The sequence below is a fragment of the Macrobrachium nipponense genome, chromosome 20 (assembly GCF_015104395.2).
Source record: "Macrobrachium nipponense isolate FS-2020 chromosome 20, ASM1510439v2, whole genome shotgun sequence".
NCBI classification, from domain to species: Eukaryota; Metazoa; Arthropoda; class Malacostraca; order Decapoda; family Palaemonidae; genus Macrobrachium; species Macrobrachium nipponense.
The window spans coordinates 2,725,872-2,742,386 of record NC_061089.1 but is presented as its reverse complement, the minus strand read 5'-3'; the positions used below and the strand labels follow the sequence as shown (position 1 = coordinate 2,742,386).

Here is a 16,515-nt window from a genome sequence, read left to right as displayed (position 1 = left end):
CATTTATAGTGTGACGGTTCACATGACTTCAATTCATCTACTGCGACGAGAGAGAGAGAGAGAGACTTACTTTAAACCAGAGAATGACGTCATTCCTCCAGCTGAAGGCTATCATTAAATGCTTGAGACTTGGAACGAGTTCCTAAGAGCCTCTCGTGACCATACAGACGTCCCATTATTATCTAGGTCACCCTCCCCTCCGTCCCCAATGCCAAGAGTCCTCCCACTCTTCGAAGGAGTTACCAAGTCGTTTTCATCTCGAGAACATTCATTAGCAAAAGTCACCATAAGCCAGAACTTCAGATGATATATCCATTAAAAGGCACGAAAGCACACGCTGGATGCATAATTTAATTCATAGCAGAAATATTCAAACCTCGATTTGGCACTCTCGTTTTAACAACAACCATTTACGATTATGACAAACCACCCTCAGCTATTTAACAATATTCAATCCCAAAAATCCGTTATATGATTTTTGGTTCATTCCATTTGCCGGCGCCCCGGGACACATTTGAATCGTATCATTACTCAGCGTCTAGCTGATGAAATAAAGCGAAAAAGTAGACAAAGTGCACCAGCCTCATCGGTATATAAGGTGTATAAGGAGAAAAAATGGTCTAGGTGAAACAAATACAAAAAAATAATAATGATAAATTGTCATCAAAACCAACGAAATATGCGACGTGCTGAAGAAAAGGAGCGCGAGGAAATATAATGAATACTGGAAGTATGCGACAAAGAGATAAACGGGAAGGTCAAAGAACAAATGGGCAATATTCGAAAACAAAAATGAAAATTAAGGCATACCAAGAAAATGGATTATAAAAGTATATCTGAGATTTACCAGACCACTGAGCTGACTTACAACTGTCCTAGGACTGGCCCGAAGGGTTAGATATTTTTTACATGGCTAGGAACAAATTGGTCACTTAGCAACCGGACCTAGAGCTTATTGTGGGATCCGAACCACATCGAGAAATGAATTTCTATCACCAGAAATAAATTCCTCTGATTCCTTGTTGGCAGAGCGGTGAAGCGAACCCGGACCCTGAGATCGGTAGTAGAGCAAGTAACCGACTCTTCCAACGAGAGACATATGAATTGAACTATATATATACATACATACAAATATACACACACACATATATATAGTTATATATATATTATACTATACTATATATATTATCATATATAATATATATATAAAAGAGAAAGGTGAAAGCAGTATAGAAAATGAGGCGGCAATATGACAAATAGGGAATACTAAATGATGTAATGGAAAAAATGGGGATGACGAAATAAAATGTGACAGAAATATACCAATTAAAACGATAACACAGTTAGAGGAATAAAAAGTATAAGAAAATGGACAGGTGAAAGATTACAAGGAAAAAATGAAAGGCCAAGTGAAGGACTAATAGGAAAATGTAAAAATACAGGTGAAGGAATAAAAGGAAAAAGACAATAAAATGGTGAACTACTAAAGGGAAAAAGGAAAATGACATGTGAAGGACAAAAAGCAGAAAAAAATATGAGGAAGTAATAATAAAAAGTAAAAGGACAGGTAAAGGACAAAAAACAAAACGGCCATGCAAAGGACTAAACAGAATGAGAAAAAGGACAGGCGAAGGACAAAATAAAGAGAGAGAAAAAAAGACAAGTGAAGGAGTGAAAATGAAAAGATAAAGGCAACCGAAGTTCTAAAAAAAACAGTAAAAGGTTACAGGAAGAAATAAAAAGGAAATTAAAAGAACACGTAAAGGAATCAAGAGGAAAAGGGCAGGTGTAGAAATAAAAGAAAAAGAATAAAGAGCAGGTGTAGGAATAAAAGTTGAAACGAAAAAAAGGGCAGGCGAAGGAAAAAAAACAAAGAAAGGGCATGAGAACGAATAAAAGGAAAAACACAGGGGTAAGAATAAAAGAAAAATATAAAAAGGCAGATGAAGGAAAAAAATGGAAAAGAAAAAAAAGGCAGATGAAGGAAAAGAGGAAAAAGAAAAAAATGCAGGTGAGGGAATAAAAAGGAAAAAGAAAAAAAAGGCAGGTGAACTAATAAAATGAAAAATAAAAAAAGGCAGGTGAAGGAATAAAAGGAAAAAGAAAAAAGGGCAGGCGAAGGAATAAAAGGAAAAAAGAAAAAAAGAGAGGTGAAGGAATAAAAGGAAAAAGAAAAAAATGCAGGTGAAGGAATAAAAAGGAAAAATAAAAAAATCAGTTGAACGAATAAAATGAAAAATAAAAAAAGGCAGGTAAAGGAATAAAAGGAAAAAGAAAAAAAGGCAGGCGAAGGAATAAAAGGAAAAAAGAAAAAAAGGCAGGTGAAGAGATAATAGGAAAACGAAAAAAAAAGACATGTGAAGGAATAAAAGGAAAATGCAACAGTGTATAGGAACAAAAAGAGGAAATGAGAGGAGGAAATAATCAGTGATCAATAAAAGGAGGGTGATCAAATGAAGAGACGAGAGGAGTCGAAAGAGGAACCGTATATGCGATGTAAATGTGTATGAGTACAAAAGGAGGACTCGAGTACTGAATATAAAGAAAGAAATGCAGAACCTTCAATACAAAGACAAACCAAAATTGAAGGAATAAAATGAAAATCTGGCACATTCAGTCCCTAGAGAAGGAAAGGTAAAGGAATACAACGAAAAACGAAAGAAAATGTAAGAGATAAAGGAAAAAAGATGTGCGGAAATAGAAGAAAAAAGTGGTTTCACCTTCAACAAATAGAGAGGGAAGGCAAGGAATTAACATTTAAAAACAAGGGGGGGGGGGGGTCACCAAATGCAGAAAAACGGAATCCAAAGGAATAACCAATACAACTTACAAAGAAAATGATACAAAAATAAGAAAAAAGAAAATAGCGGAATAATGATGAAGAAAATTGAAAAAGAAGAAATAAGAGAAAACATGGATACATAATGCAAATTTAAGAAAAAGAAGGTGGGTGGTCAAAATGAAAATGGGTAAATAACATCGAGCAAAATATGATGGGTAACGAAATAAACCTAAAGAATAACTGCCATCAAGAATACTAGACAGCAAAGGTGAAAAGGAAACTGGTGCACCACACACAAACAAATCAAGGAACGTGAAGTCATCGGAAGAAGAAAAATTGTAATACAACAAAGATGAAAATGGGAATATTAGGAAAAAGAACAAATTGAAGAAGATTGTGTAAATAAAAACAAAAAATCTGAAACTTGCCTAACCATTAAAATCTTTAAAATGGAAAAAAATAAAAAAAATAAAAATAAAAATAAAAAAAGGGCAAATTTTACAAAGATATCGGGATAACGAACGTCCCCGACTGGATGAGTGCACTTCATTTCATTATTTTTGCCTTAACGTCAACACAATTTAAAGTGGCGGAAAAGTTTGCCTGCGAGGAAGCAAGCAATCGCAGCAGAGGCGGACGATGTCCACACGTTAAAAACCGTGAGGAAATCGAGTATGACCCGTAAGTAACAATAATGTAATGACCTGACGGGTAGGCCCATTGCTTAATGATTTAGGCGACTTTAACGTTCTTGATGATTTCAAGGGACCAGAGAATACGCCAAACTGAACTGCCCTTTCGATTTTGGCACTCACTTAGTCAGAGCAATAAATGCCTCCTTTTCTGGAAGTTTCAAAGCTTCAGCCCTGCCACCTGATCTGCCTGTTCATCTCCATTATTGTCTTCGAGAGCAGGAACTCAACAAAAATGAACACTTATCGTTTTTTCTTTCGCAACAACAGCTACTAAGATTCATTCCAAATACCGCAGAATGTATTGGGGTGAAAGGGGCTCGGCTTTCTACAACGCTTCAAGAATCTCTGAAAACGAAAAAAATGATACCCATTTTCTCAAAGGCGGTTCAATGCAAGGATGCTTTGCTGGCCCTGTTGTGGCAGAGCGGAGTAAAGCACCACATATGCTGCAGTCTGCAAATTAAAGATGTGCCGGAGTATCAGTATCGGTATCGGTGATATCGGCTAATTTTCTAAGTATCGGTGCTTGGTATCGGTATCGGTAAAACATGGTCCGATTCTTCTGTATCTAACTTGAGAAAATGCAATAACTTAAAACTTCAATCGTAAGAAAGCTGAGCAAATAAGCAATTACATAATCTATTATAGTCACAGTGACTATAGTTTTGCACTAACAGGAAGGCAACATGTACTGTGTGTGTTGATACTATAGGTATATATATATATATATATATATATATATATATATATATATATATATATATATATATATATATATATATATATATATATATATATATATATATATATATATATATATATATATATATATATATCCTTTAATATCTAATTCGCTCTACCTCGGAATTGATATATTTTCATATATGTTAAACGAAGGGGATTTTTATGTTGATAAAAGACTGCTAAGTAAAGGATGTTGAGTCGAAGGATCTTGCAGCTACTCCAGTGTTTCATTTTCCTTCGTGGCTTATAACTTTATTTATGCATTTATCACGCTCCAAACTTTCCTGATCCAGTTATATAGTACATACATAACCCAAATAAAAAACATACATACAACATACATACATACTACATACATACATACATATATTATACTATATAATATATAATACTATATATATATATATATATATATTGTTTTTTACAGTGTGGTATTGTTACAATATGAATTATAAATATTAGCATAGTTAGTGTTTGGAGGTTTAAACGTTATCTCTTTCAATAGAAATAACCACATATAAGTAATGAATCTGCCTCCTCAAGTTCATTGCTAATCGAGTTTATACGAAATTCCATAGCTGAATTGTATACCTTGTTACAATATATATATATATATATATATATATATATATATATATATATATATATATATATATATATATTATATATATATTGTAACAAGGTATACAATTCAGCTATGGAATTTCGTATAAACTCGATTAGCAATGAACTTGAGGAGGCAGATTCATTACTTATAAGTGGTTATTTTCTATTTGAAAGAGATAACGTTTAAACCTCCAAACACTAACTATGCTAATATTTATAATTCATATTGTAATAATACCACACTGTAAAAAAAACAACCTGCACAGCAAGAAAGCAGAAATCTGATAGACAAAGGTAATGAAAATATCCAAAAAGTATCGGTATTGGGTTTCAATGAGTATCAGTATCTGCCAAAATTTTAGTATCGGAGCATCTCTACTGGAAATATAAACCCCATACCTAACACACTACAGATGTGGAGAGTCCGTTTTGTTTAGAGAGTCTCCTACTCCACACCAAACCTACCACTTCTTTTCCTTGCCTCAGGCCAAGAGCCCGTACATTACTTGCTCAAGGCCGGCTCTACCAAAACCAGCCCTCTGAATGAAGAGTCATCCTCCATTAATATGAACCGAGATTCCTTGTGATTTCCAAATGACAAGGAAACTCCTATCGTTGGATTCCATAAAAGCAATTCTTTTTGCATCAACATAATACATAATGTTCCACAATATGTAATTTACATTTGGGTATGCCGAACACTTGAGAGGCATTACATTTCCCCTAAGAATTGCCAATTGTTCCTTAAAATGCATTATTCTACAACTAAATGGCATGAAATGTACCTTTCATACAGTTCCTAAAACAGTTAATGCTATTAGTCGGAAAGGTTTTAGATGAGGAGCCAGTCTTTCATGGGCATTTCTCCTCAAGTCTAGGGGTAGAACACCAGCCACTAAATGTGATCCTTTTGTGACTTTAAATGTTCTAGTTGCAAACATAATTCCTCCTCCGGGATGTATGGCACACAAGGAATCTGATTTTCATTTGGCTGTAGCAAGACAAACCTCGGAACTATAGGTTTCTTCGATAAAATAATTGCTTTATGGAACTGCAGCAAGCAAAAGCATATTTTAATAACATGACAGTTGTTTTTTGTGGAACCTTCAAAATGTTATACCTTCAATTATTCAACTTTGAAATTCTTCCGATCCACTTTCCATACTAATTTAACGTTAAAAATAAGAAAAAACGTGTCGCAAATGCCAGAAAGGTTTTGTCCTACTCAATAATAAGATCTAAGGTTTTGGCTGTTGAAAATTTAAAGCCAAGATCTGAAACTCTAATACAAAGTTATATTGACCATTAATTGATTTTTGTTCTACAACCGAGGGTTTTGCTATGCTATCTAAAAATGGTAAATGATATGACATTTCCATACAACCCTTGCTTACTCATTTTAATGTTACAATTTGAATAAATCCTTTTACATCTTACTTTGATATAAATTTCAATTATTTTAGAAAAAAATGTGGCTCAATAAAAGGGACAACTCCCCAAGCAGACCTGATTCCTGGAAGACTTTCTGTCTTGTTTTGAGGGGATTGGTAAAAGATTATGCTAGTTTTATGGGTTGCTTTCTCAATTATATGGTCAGAGTTTTTAGAAGATGGCAGCTGCTTATGGATTCATTCAATTTCCTTTTCCAGGAGATCCTGGGAGCAAATTCAAGAGGGTCTTAAGAATAATTCCTGGCTACACCCGACTAGATAGAAATGTCACGATAACTAAAATAGTGAATGTATGAAAGCGCAAAATCCAAACTATGAATTTGATGCATCAGTGCCCATCATCAAATTCAAAGTTGCGTGGAAAACAGGCAACCAAATTCCTTTTCTTGATGCTTTAATAATTAGACGCATGACAGAATACAAATTTAACATTTACAGAAAACCAACATCTTCACTTTCATACATTCACTATTTTAATTATTATGACATTTCTATCAAGACTGGCGTAGCCATCACTTTATTCTTTAGAGTCTTATAGATTTGCTCCCCGAATTTCCTGGAAAGAGTAATTAAACTAATCCAAAAGCAGCTGTCACCTTTAAAGTACACTGACCATATAATTGAGAAACCAATCCAAAAAACTAACATAATCTTCTAGAGTCCCCTCAAAACAAGACTAGAGACATGCCCAACAATAAAATCAAAATCACACACCTAGACAAGATTAAGACATTGACACAGACACTTGGAAACTTTTGCTTTTACCTATACAAATACCTTAGCCAGATCTCTGATTGGCGACCCACAAGAGCCAGTCCCCAAAGATACACGAGTATACAAAATCCCTTGCCTCGAGTGTGACCAATACTACATCGGTTTTACTGCTAAATCACTCCCCAAGATTAACATAACATAAACAGTCAGTTGGGTATGCCTAACAGAGCTTAGCTCTTTTTAACCTCATAAATAACCATAATCACAGAATAAAGTGGAATTTGTCATGGATGATTTATAGCTGCAATTGTCGGTTCACAAGACAGATGGTAGAATCAGCTCTGATTAAACAAAGAAATATGATAAACATCTCAAAAGGAGCTTGGGACTTAGATATCATAGTATGAAAAAAAAATTTCCAACCAGCAATTTAGAAGCTATCAATTGGAGTAACAACAGAGCTGACCTCCCGAACTATTGGTATAAATACTACTTTTTTTAAAATTCTTATTTCATTCATTTACTTGCTTGTAGAGGAAGTCAGTTGTTCTCTGAAATATAGCATTAACTTTCTACCTTTTGGAATTTTTATGGGCTCCTTTTATTCGAGATAAACTATGTAATGTATATATATCACCATTAATCATATCTTCAGAACTTGGAGCTTTCAACTTTTAGAGACTGAATTTCTTAACTATAACTTCCATAAGAATTTTTGTCCCTTCTCCTTCAATAACTGTGAATAACGACACAGAGTCATCGAGAGAACACCAACCTACCAGTTAGGAACTTTAGCACAAGCACTGATTTATCGCGAACTTGATAGCAAACTCTACAGAAATCATTATGAACCTTTATTCGTCCTCAAAGATAAGAGAGTTTATAGTTGTTCCCCATATTCATTATGAGTAATGACAAACTTTCTCAGGTGATTTAATGAAGAATTATAAATGTTGGATACCTTGGAATAATAGGACAATTTAATAAAAAAAAAAATACAGGTAAACTTTTCATCATAAACTTTTCATCATATAATCTTTTATAAAACAGCAGAATAAATATACCTCACTGAGACGATGCATAGACTAGCCATAACAGGGAAAAATGAATTTACTAAACAGGTTTGAAAATTGTGGTCTCAACAATATTAGCATCAACAATTTACCAGCTGACATTTCTTTAAGTAACTTTATATGCATTCTCCTAAAAAACACTGAAAAATATTTGCATCTCGGTGTTTCAATAAACTTGGATCATCTTTACATACATACATACATACATACCATAAATACATACATACATCCATACATACATACATACTACATACATACATACATATATATATATATATACTATATATATATATATATATATATATATATATATATATATATATATATATATATATATATATATATATATATACATATATATATATATATATATATATATATATATATACAATATATATATATATATATTATATATATATATATATATATATATATATATATATATATCATATATATATATATATACATATACATACACACACACACACACACCACACACATATATATATATATATATATATATATATATAGCTAGCTAGGTCACGGAAAATTGAAAGGTGTACCAAGCACTTCTTCACGTTATTTCAACACAATTTCGAGGTATAATGCTAAAAACACGGAGACCACCTACCAAAGTAAACATAAACGCTGAAAAAATGGCTTACATTCAGAAAGTCACTAATATTTAATCAAAGCAGATTCAGTAACATTATTACGAGTTATTTTGTTACTATGAATCATTTGACTTAAATTATTAATGTATAAAAATAATAAAGCATTCGACATTTGTCCCGTTCTCACACTATATCTGTGTTGTTTAATTCTTGTCTCCAGTCCCTTCCCAGATTGTCCTATATAAAAACACTTGCAATGCATGCAACCCTGAATGTAACCCTGAATGCAACCCTCAGAAACTGGGAGAATTCCTTATTACTATGTTTCACAAGGTATTTGAAAATTTAAAAACAACAAAAACAACATTAACATTAAAATTCTTCCAGAAACTGGAACCTTCGTAGGATATCGCAATATAGCAAAATAAGTATATTAAATGTCGGTTGTTAAAAGCCACTGGTAGTAAATGAATAAAATTTTGTTGTGCTTTATACAAAGCACATTCTGCAAACTAGAGTATTTTAATTTTTCTGATATGTTAAAAATATTTTCAAACGCTTCCTGAGGAAATCCAGGGCTGCAGATACGTCAAGCTCCTAAAAACATGGAAGAAAAAGTAACCTTCTTTACTTGAATGATATGATTAGAATAATAGTGGATGCATGAATTGACATTTTTGTATACCCTGAGTATTTGATGCCATTTAGAGCAGGATGAACTTTTACATCTAAAATTGAGAGACAATCACAATTTCTTCACGAAAAGTTTGAAAGTATTTTTCACATATCAGAAAAATTTAAATACCCCATATATTTTGCTGAATGTGTTTTACAAAAAGCACAAAAAGCTTTTTTTTTTATTTTATTCAGCAACTACCAGAGTGGTTTTAAACAATCGACATGTATACTTATTTTACCATAGGGTGATCTCCTACAGAGGGTTCCAAGTTTTTGTAAGAATTTTAATATTAATGTTGTTTTTAAATTTCTAAATACCTTGAGAGACACATTAATATGGAATTCTTCCAGAGTTTGACAAGGCTGCATTTACGGAGTTTTTATATAAGACAATCTGGGAAGGGACTGGAGACAAGAATTAAACAATAGAGATATAGTGTGAGAACGGGACAAATGTCGAATGCTTTATTATTTTTACACAATAATAATATAAGTCAAATGATTCACTGGGAGGGCCAGAGGTTGTTTTTCATTATAACAATATAACTTGTAGAAATGTTACTGAATCTCTTTGATTAAATATCACGGTGACTTACTGCATGTAAGCCAGGGAATGTACAACCTAGATGCATTTGTTGTTAAAGAGGTTTGTAAGATTGTTTCTTTTTAATCACCTGCTGTACTGGTTTTAACTGGACACTGAACATTTGTGTTTCCATTTTTTCAACGTTTATGTTTACTTTGTTAGGTGGTCTCCGTGATTTTAGCATTGAACCTCAAAATTTTGTTGAAGTAACACAAAAGCACTTGGTACACCTGATATTTTTTCTAGGGCCTTAGTAAAACAGTCTTGGGCTATTTCGTGATACATAAGCACATAATATACGTGTATACATACATCTATTATATATATAATATATATATATATATATATATATATTAAAATAATAAATCTATACTATATATAAATTATTTAATTATATAATATCATATATATTATATATTAAATATTATATATATAATTAATATAATATATATATATATAATATTATATATATATATAATTTAATATAAACATATATATATAGATATATATATGCATATATCTATATATATATATATATATAATTCTATATATATATATCTCATATATATATATATCATATATATATATATCTATTATATATTATATATCTATATATATATATATGACAGGCTGTCCCAGGTTATCAGTGGGGGTTCCGTTTTCTATGGAGTGTTGATAAGCGTAAACTGCAGTTAACAGAAACTCAGTCATTTATGGCACTTATGGTGCCGAGTTGTGGTTAATGGCACCTCTGTTAGGTATGTTATGGCGCCATAACTCTATTATTGACACCTTATGGTGCCAATAACTGAAACGCGGCCCATTATGGCACCATAAATCACTGATTTTAATGAGCTAGCACACTGAAACCATATCGCCATTAACCGAGCCCATAGGTAACCAGGGACTGCCTGTATGTATATATCTAATATATATATAAATACTATACCATATATATGAAGTATATATATACTATATATATATATATATAATATATATATATCTATATATATGATATATGATTACATACTTATCATCAATTCTGCTCTACTCTAATTATATTATATAAGTTATATGAGTACTTATAACCTATATAATACACATGCATATACATATATATATATCTATATATATATATATATATATATATATAGATATACATATATATATATATATATATATATATATATAATATATCTATTTATATATATATATATATATATTATATATATATATATATATATATATACTATTTATATATACATATATATATATATATACCATATATACATATATATATATATATATAATATATATATATATATATATCCTATATATCTATATATATATATATATATATATATATATATATATGTATATATATATATATTTTAGGGCACAATTTTCACGGATACAACATTCATTGAATAGAATGGCTTTTTCACTGTTAACCAGATTTTTTGAAATTGCTTCATATATTCTCAGTATTTTATACTTCACTCCGTTGGTAACCTGAACAATGAAGTGAAGAAAATAATTAGAAAATGTGAAGCAATTTCAAAAAAAGCTGGTTAACAGTGAAAAGCCATTCTATTCAATGAAAAAGAAAATATATAAATATATATATTATATATATATATATATATATATATATATCACAAACATTTATATGTATATATATATATACATATTATATACATAAACATACATACATATAAACATACATACTAATATATATATAAATATATATATATATATATATATATATATATATATTATATATGTATATATATTAGGCAAATATCATTTTATAAATAAACTGAATAGTTTAAATTTGAATGTTTATTTTAATACGGCTAGTTTTGATGTCTCTTTATTTACAAAAGTGCCTGTAGATGATTTACTAAAATTTTTGAAGGAAGGATTAGAAACTTTTGATAGTTCTTTAACTGTAGCAAACCTCATAAATCTTATACGGTTATGTATCAAAGTAATAAATTTTGTTTTTATGGAGGATTTTTTGTTCAAAATTTCGGCATAGCTATGGGTAATCCCTTATCTATTGTCCTTAGCAATATTTACCTGGAATTTTTGTTAGAAAAATTCTTTCCAAGAATTTTGCCTCAAAAATTATATGGTTTAGGTATATGCCTGATATTTTCTGTATTTGGCCAGTTCACGAAAATCTCCTGGAATTTCTGATTAAGCTCAATAATTTAGTCCCTTCTACAAAATTTACTGTGGAGGATGAAAAAAATTTTAATTTTAATTTTCTTGATGTAACAGTCCATAGAAATGACAGAAATTTCACATTTTCTGTCTTTCGAAAATCAACTTTTCATTATTATTCCCATCACCATCAAAATGTTAAATTCCTAAAAAGGTGGATAGTAACTATCCCCCTTTTTAGAAACTTTTTAGGAACTTTTTCCCCTAATCATACAAAACATACAGAAGACTTTTGCAACAAATTTAGTTCGGTAAATATCCCCTACATAACGTAAAACTTCTCAACCTAGACGTAGACTCCCTTTTCACAAAAGTACACATAAAAGATGTATTAACGTTCCTCAAAAATCAACTTGAGCCATTCGCTGACCACTTGCCCGTAGAATTGAATAAAATAATACAACTGCGTCACTAATAGCGTTTTTACCTTTGGTGATAACTTTTACCGTCAAAAATTTGGTTGCAGTATGGGGAGCCGGCTTAGTCCTGTGTTAGCAAACTTATATATGGGGTATTTCGAAACAGTAATTAATTATAAACCCTATCAAACCTGTGATGAAGGTTCAAGTGTCTGGCTGTTGTAAGGTAACTATTTTCTGATTGGTAAGAATAATAACAAGATATTCGGGCTCTTTGTCACAATATGTAATTTATCAGGTTAAGTATATCTTAGTTTTACCAGACCACTGAGCTAATGAACAGCTCTCCTAGGGCTGGCCCGAAGGATTAGGTATTTTTATGTAGCTAGGAACCAATTGGTTACCTAGCAACGGGACCTACAGCTTAATGTGGGATCCGAACCACATTATACCGAGAAATGAATTTCTATCACCAGAAATAAATTCCTCTGATTCGGCGTTGGCCGAGCCGGGAATCGAACTTCAGACAAACATTGGAGTAATGCAAGGCTTTTCAGCTTCTTGTCCTTTACTTGGCAGACTGAAGAAATATAAAAATAAGTTTGCAAGAAAGCTCCTATAAATGATAGACGGGGATTACAAAGGGGAAAAATGTAACTGGAATCCAGCACAATTGAAGAATGAGTAGACCTACCAAAACAGAGTTAAATATTTAAGAGGTTTTACAAAGGATTAGGCCCAGCTGCTCAGAAACAAGGACAAGATAATTAAAAGGTTGCACAAGGAATTTGACTGACCACCAAAAAATTGTTATAAATGTACAACTCAGTAATCCTCCTTTTGGTAAACAATAACTTTTGCAAGGAGAACATTTCCACAAAAATAATAAACATACAAATACATAGGAAATATATATAAGGCAACTAATCTAACAAGGATTTAGATGTATGAATCAAACAGCATTATTAAGTATTCTGTCAAAACTAGGCAAACATCTAAAGTTATATACATTTACTTAAGCGAAAACTCTCACAGGATAAATTGGACTGAAACTTCAGAGACTGCACATCGAAAGATTTCTCTTCACGAAATCATTTAGAATCTGCCATTATAAAGCTTAGTACTTCCAGCTGTAATCTTAAGCTTAGTTCTGTCATGTATTATTTGGACCCCTGTATCAGTAAAATGTTCAAGAATGACCTAAATAATAAAATCCCTGACTTCATTACAAATTAGTTACCTTATATATATTTTCTATGTATTTGTATGTTTAATATTTTTGGTAATAATGTTCACCTTGCAAATATTATTTTTTACCAAAAGGATAATCATTAAGTTGAACTTATAAAAAATTTTTGGCGGTCAGTCACCTTCCTTGAATAATCTTCTGAGCTGTTGGGTCTAATCTTTTGTAAAACCTCTTACAGATTTAGCCCTGTTTTGGTAGGTATACTCATTCTTCAATTGTGTTGGAGTCCATGTACATATTTTTGCCTTTGTGTGTTATTTATACAGCTTTCTTTCTAAACAGATTTTTATATTTTTTCAGTCTGCTAAGTAATGGACAAGAAGTCGAAAGGCCTTGCAGGACTCCACTATTTCTCTTCCCTTCGTGGAATTTGTCTTTATTTATATATTCATCACGTTCTATATTTTCGTGATTAGGTTATATATAGATATAGAGAATATACATATATACATGGTATATATATATATATATATATATATATATATATATATATATATATATATATATATATGGTGTATATTATATAATAAATATATATATATATATAATCATATATAATTATAATATTTATATATATATATATATGCACGAGAGAGAGAGAGAGAGAGAGGAGAGAGAGAGAGAGAGAGAGAGAGATAGAGAGAGAGAGAGAGAGAGAGAGAGAGAGAGAGAGACTGTTTACAGTGATATACAGTCATGGTCAAGTTTATGTTATACATTGCAATCTTAATATAGCTTACGCAACGTCCTTAGTATGGCCAAAAAATCCGAGGTATCTAGGAACACAGGCTACCTGAAAAAATGAGAGACAACAATTAAATTCATAAGCAAGCACAAAAATCGACAAAATTTTATGCTTTATAAATGAACGGCTAAGAAGAAGAATAAAAGGGTAAATTTCACGTTACTATAGGTTCAAATTTATCTATTGACCCTGAGAAAGTCATTTGATTACAAAATATGGCACAGAATGGTGGTTAAACAATACAAGAGGCAGCAGTAAAACAAAGAAACCAAGTAAAAAGACAAGAAAACAACTCGGAAACGCAAGCAAGAAATACTACGGAATGAAGTACAAAGGAAAATCTACCAGCTTGAGAGGAAAGAATGCCATGGAACAGAAGCAAGAGCATACGGAATAAAACTAAAAGCCACGGAATAAAGACAGCGTTAAATAATGCATAAAAAAAGTAGAAAGGAGTAACAAAACGGCATAAAGCACGTCAAGGCAAGCGAGTGAATGAAAGCAAATCATCCATATAAAGCAAGAAAAATGTAACAATGGAAGTAAAAAAAATAAAGTAGATGACAAGATCGAAATAATATAAGCAAATAAAACGCCATTGCATGAACTAGAAAAATATAATCGAACGAATGTCCAATATGTAACGGAAAGAGGGCAAATAATCCATAGAAGATGCTCAGAGGCCCCCGGATTGGGGAAACAGACTAAGGAATGTTATGAAACAATACAACGGAGTGGACGTTAATAAAGCCAGATAATATATTATGAAAGTAAATACGCCTACTTGTTCCCTTGAGGAAGCAAGACCAGTGGATTTTCAGACGCTTCCCAGGGAAAAAAAAAAGTCGAAGTTTTACTAAATAAATCTTAGTTAAATGAAGTTTAATATAGGATGAAAGGAATAACAAACACTCTTTCCAATTTGTCACCTGCATCCCTTCCAATGCGTTACTATTACCTTGAAGGACAGTCATTTCCACCTATTCCCTTTCCCCAGTCACTCGGCCATGAACCTGTGACTACAAAACTTTCTTTCTGGACCACACACAAAACGAATTAAGCTTTCACAGAAAATTCGGTTGTAGAAACATTCAATAAACTTCAAATATGGAATTATCTTTTTTCTTAGCTAACATGAGACCTTGAGTCGACAACATTAATCTACCTTTACGTGCCAACGAAAATAGTATAATAATCAGGCGCCGGGCCAGTTTGAACACTCTTTCGAGTCGTCAGGTAAACTCCTGAATAGTGTCACGCACAGACTTCCCTTCAGTGTGAAGCCCTCATTAGATCAGAAACAAGTCCCCTGTTTTTCCTCCTCACTCTACTAGAGCAAAGTAAGAATGACATTCCATTTACAACGATGCTCCAGCTTCTTGTCTCATCTAAGCAGTTGAAATGGCCGTAGAACCTTTCAGTTTTCTCGAGAGTTCTCTGTCTCACTGTCAAAAGACAACGTGGAAGGACTAACCCCACCTCATCTTCATGTAACTAGCTCCTTATAAACGCTACCATAAAACTGACCCTACCCCAACCTTTTTATTACATATCCCAACTCACATGTGGCATTGGAGGGGAGATACACTGAAGGAGCTCTACCACATTACAATCATGAGAGAGAGAGAGAGAGAGAGAGAGAGAGAGAGAGAGAGAATTGGGGGTGTGGTCCCATGTTCCGCTCAATCTCCGCCCATTCTGGTGCACTGCGTATTTCTTTATGTTGTCTTCCGCATTCCGTAGGCAATATTATCGATGAAATACAGTTTTTCATTCAATAAGATATCGTATTTCTTTTATTCGTCCGCTTCCGAGAACGAAAATTTCCTTCTCCTCAAGGCCTCTTGACGTCTTCATGACGCCATTCTGAAAAGATGGTCATGAAAGAAAGGCGGTTTTGCCATTCCACAAACTTAATTGAAATTACAAATGAAAGTAGAAAATGGCAGGGCAAACTATTCCCAAATCACCTTACTGAACATGAAAGATA

General features: G+C 32.1%; 1 protein-coding gene across 9 annotated transcripts in view; it reads right to left on the bottom strand.

Annotated features, from left to right (window-relative positions):
* The window catches only part of LOC135221648 (calcium uniporter protein, mitochondrial-like), a 761,453-nt gene that overhangs the window by 613,208 nt on the left and 131,730 nt on the right, over nt 1-16,515 (bottom strand). Inside the window, exon 1 of one of the 9 annotated variants that reach the window (XM_064259395.1) lies at nt 14,521-14,553. The exons of the other annotated variants lie outside the window; for them this stretch is intronic. The gene's annotated coding sequence lies outside the window, so the exon portion shown is untranslated. Of the gene's footprint in view, nt 1-14,520; nt 14,554-16,515 lie in introns of those variants that run through there. 9 annotated transcript variants of the gene reach the window in all.